The following is a 4,461-nucleotide window of genomic DNA, read 5'->3' as shown; positions in this document are numbered from 1 at the left end:
GGCTGAAGTTCGGGCGGGTTCGGATTCCAAGGAACCGAACCGGCTCATCTCTATTGCTAACACATCTGTTACCAATGATAATTTGAAATCATTTTCAATTTTAAAAAGTTAGGATATCATATAATAATTAGAGATGAGCGGATTCGGTTTTACTCGGATTTACTCGGTTCTCAAAATGACATCTTATTGGCTATTCAAAATAAGAGACATCCGTGAGCCAATTAAATGCCGTTTTGAGAACCGAGTAAGTCCGAGTAAAACCGAAACCGCTCATCTCTAATAATGATAAATATAAGGCTATAAGCTGTCAGAAGTGGCATATTTGGCTATTTTGTGGGGAAAGTACTGTATTTAGGTTAGTTCTATATCCCTGCAGAAACCTAGAATGCAGTATGGATCTGTGTAATGCATGATGTACACTGAAGTGAACATATGATTTTTACATCAACTGTAAAAAAAAATGAATAGTGTTTAATAAAAACAGCCACCATATTGTGCCCTAAATGTTACTTTCCTTAATTGTTTGTATTTTGTTTTATACTTGCTCATTTACTATATCTTTGAGTGAAAACATTTTACAGAAATACCTGAAGTTTATGGTGCTGGTGAACTTTTCTCAGCCATTTTATTTTAACCTTTTTATTTCTGCAGGAATTAATAGCTGCCACTATGTGGCAACAAGTACCTTCTAAGTTTGGTCCAAATAAAATTACACTATACCCTAGTGATGTCAAAAGAGGGCATTTTAACTTTAAAACAGCTGCCCGCTGCAGTGTCCTTTATTCATGAAAGGGGTAAAGTCTTTTTATTATGCAGCAAAAATACAAGAGAAAAAACAGAATAAAACAGGTGCACAAAGCACATTCCTCTGACATGCTTCTCAATATTATTGCCACAAGTTTTACAGAAGAAGACAGTTAACGAGAGAAGAACTAAACATGATTAAAACACATAAATGGGACATGAAAAAGGAAATATGGACAAAAAAATAAATAAATACAGACAAAGTTAAATTAACAAAGCAGTTAAACAACTAAGGGTCTCAGGAAACAATAGAGAGTAAATCCATTCAAAAGTCATAATACAGTAATGGTCAGAAGTGATTTATTTATTTATTTATTAACAGTTTCTTATATAGCGTAGCAAATTCCGTTGCGCTTTACAATTTGAAATAACAACAACAAACTGGATGATAACAGTCATAGAGGTAGGAAGGCCCTGCTCGCAAGCTTACAATCTATAGGGAAATAGGCATATGTACACAAGGAAAGGTGCTATCTATTGCATAGAATGAGAAGACATGTGAGGATATATGTGGACTGTACAGAGTGGATGTAATTTGATAGGAAGGTTTATGAAAGTTATGTGGGTGGTTCAGGAATTTGATACGCTTGCCTAAAGAGGTGAGTTTTGAGGGAACGCTTGAAGGTTTGGAGACTAGAGGAGAGTCTTATTGTGTGTGGTAGGGCATTCCACAGAGTGGGTGCAGCCTGATGAAAGTCCTGCAGTCGTGAGTGGGAGCGAGTAATGAGTGTAATGAGATAAAGTTAAAACATCTCAGGGACCATTTTTGTTAAGTGAGTTGATGCAACAGAAACTGTTCTGTAACTTCAAATATCTTCTATATAAATGTGTAAGTAATATTTTATATACTGTATTCAACCAATTACTTATGAAAGGGATACGGTCATTAGGTCGACCACAGTTAGGTCAACAGTCATTAGCTCAACCACTATTGGTTGACATGCATTAGGGCGACATGTTTTCTAGGTTGACATGGACCCTAGGTTGACATGTTATAAGCCGACATGACAAAGGTCGACATGAGTTTTTTTTAATTACTTTTTTTAAGTTTTTCATACTTTACGATCCACATGGACTACAATTGGGAATGGTAACCTGTGCCGAGTGCAGTGGTAGCAGAGCGAGGCACCTTTCCTGAAGCATGGTGAGTGAAGCGAGCCATGTAAGGGGACACGTTGCACTAATTGAGGTTCCCGGTCACTCTACGAAGGAAACGACACCAAAAAAATAAAAAAATCTCATGTTGAACTTTTGTCATGATAACCTATAACATGTCGACCTAGGACCATGTCAACCTAGAATCCCAGTTGACCTAATGCATGTCAACCAATAGTGGTCAACCTAATGACTGTTGACCTAATTCTGATCGACCCAATGACCCATACACCTTATGAAATCTTACAACCCTTTACTTTATCAAAAATATCCACCCGGTATGAGTTATTCATGATGGAGAGTCTCCAACATAATGAATATCCATTAACCAATAGTCTGGAAAGATTGGCAGATCCACTGTTTTAGAATAATTTGCTTGGCCACTGTGACCATCACCGCTAGTAGTAGTATGTGGAAGCTTAATGATGGGTCCACAATCCATGAGGAGAAGTTAGCAGCAAAGGAAGGTCTCTGCCACTTTGGGGAGTCTAAAAACAGCATGTATCTAGTCAAGAATTTTATGACAAAATCAACTGTTCCTTCTACAGTGCCAGAGATTATGGAAAATCATAGCATAGGACCAATGGAATTTAAGGATATCTTCTAACACAGACTTTACAAAATGCCTTCTGTGGGCTGGAGAGATATAAGTTCTGCTAAGTACTCTCAACTGAGTCTCTTGTAAAGAGGCTGGATTAAGAACTGGTAAGATTTGAGTAGAATTGGTAACCATAGTGATAAAATACATTAATTATGGTAGCTTAGAATGACATGACATAGAAGTGCTACCACCACATTAGGAATTCAGATTTTTTTCAAATCTGGATATAAACAGTGAATTTTCAATTTGTTAAATGCAGCTAAAGGCTGAGTTGTAGAAAGAACATTGATGGCTTGGTTTGCAGGAAAGAGGTTCTCCAAAGAATTAATGTAATGGCAGGATTGTAGGAACATAAAGAAGTGTGAGCTGGGCAGGTGGAATTAGTCTTGGAACTGGGAAAAGGATATGACATGAAATGCTGGGTCAAAGACATCTTTTATATTCCAGATTCCCTTGCAGGACCATGTTATCTAAGGATATGGGAAATGCTGGGTTTTCACATAAGTGTATCTATTGATCTTCATCCAGTCCTTGAATGTTTCCTAAAGCAGGATGGTATTGCAAAAATGTGAGGGGAACAGTGATTTAGAGGCGTGGTGCAATGCTGCTGGAACATATGGTGGAAGAAAGCCTCCTCTAATTGTTTATTTGTAAAAATCTAGTGAATACCTGGGCATTAGATACCGTCAGGCTACCCTGTAGCTTTGGGAGATAATCACATGAACTACTCATCCTAGGTTTTGTATTCCACCAGATGAATTTAAAGAGCATCTGTGTGCAGTGGAGGGTATTAAGCTTGTTGAGAACAATAGGGAGCATTTGAAGTACTTTAGATATGGAAGCTTAGGGAAATCAATATTCTTAATTACTGTTACTCTTCCCAGTAAATTATAAATCATGCCAGATAACCAGCTGGGAATGTAATATAGCTAGAAGCGGGTAAACATTATAACTGTCAAGTTTGGAGATATGCAATGAAATGAAAATACCCAAATATTTCATTTATTTGATGTGATGGCAAATATGTAAGCTAAGGAAGGATTATGATTTAAAAAAATATATGAGGGGGAGTGGCTTGGCAGGCAAGGTCGGACATGACTCCTTGGGGCTCCTGCTTAAGCTCCTACAGTATATAGTGAGCTTTTTTATCCTCCACATGATCCCTGGCTACTTCTGAAGGGATCCCACCGGCCTGACCAAGTGCCCAGAACTGTTGAGTGTGCACTGTGGAGTTGGCGGTCGGGAACTCCCATCGCTGCAGGTTGGGGCCCACTCCCCCTTTCAGAGCCAGGACCTGGAGTGTGCTTCCCAGCGGAAGCTGTGATGGTCTGGAGGACCGGAAGACACCCTAACTCCCCTGCCCACGGCGGACCTCACCTGGAGCCCTTGTCAGAATCTGTGGCTCTCACTGTAGTGGAGGTTGGGCGGCACTGCCCCACAATAAAGGAAGTTTGATGCTTCACTGCGGAGTGCAGCTCTATCTTAAAGCCTATCTTAAAGATAAAGTGCAAAACTCCTGCGGAGTCAGTGGTCCAGAGTCAATAAAATGATTGTCCCATTGATAATAAGTGTATAGTTACATTAGTGATGAGCAGATTCGGTTTTACTCGGTTTTACTTGGTTCTCAAAATGGCATCTTATTGGCTCACGGATGTCACATGTTTTGGATAGCCAATAAGGTTCTGTTTTGAGAACCGAGTAAAATCGAGTAAAACCGAATCCGCTCATCACTAGTTACAATACAGGTCCGGTATTCATCAAATGGTCTGTGAATGTCTTTTACTCTTAAACTCAAGCCCAAAAGGAATTCATTTATATACTACAAAACACCATTAGCTGTGCAACTGCTCTTCCCTCTGTTCCACTTAGGGAATAGGTATCTCAGGAGGGAAAACAGAGGA

Source organism: Pseudophryne corroboree, chromosome 7 (assembly GCF_028390025.1).
Source record: "Pseudophryne corroboree isolate aPseCor3 chromosome 7, aPseCor3.hap2, whole genome shotgun sequence".
In the NCBI taxonomy this organism is placed as follows: domain Eukaryota; kingdom Metazoa; phylum Chordata; class Amphibia; order Anura; family Myobatrachidae; genus Pseudophryne; species Pseudophryne corroboree.
The sequence above is the reverse complement of the archived record's forward strand: the minus strand, read 5'-3'. Positions refer to the sequence as shown.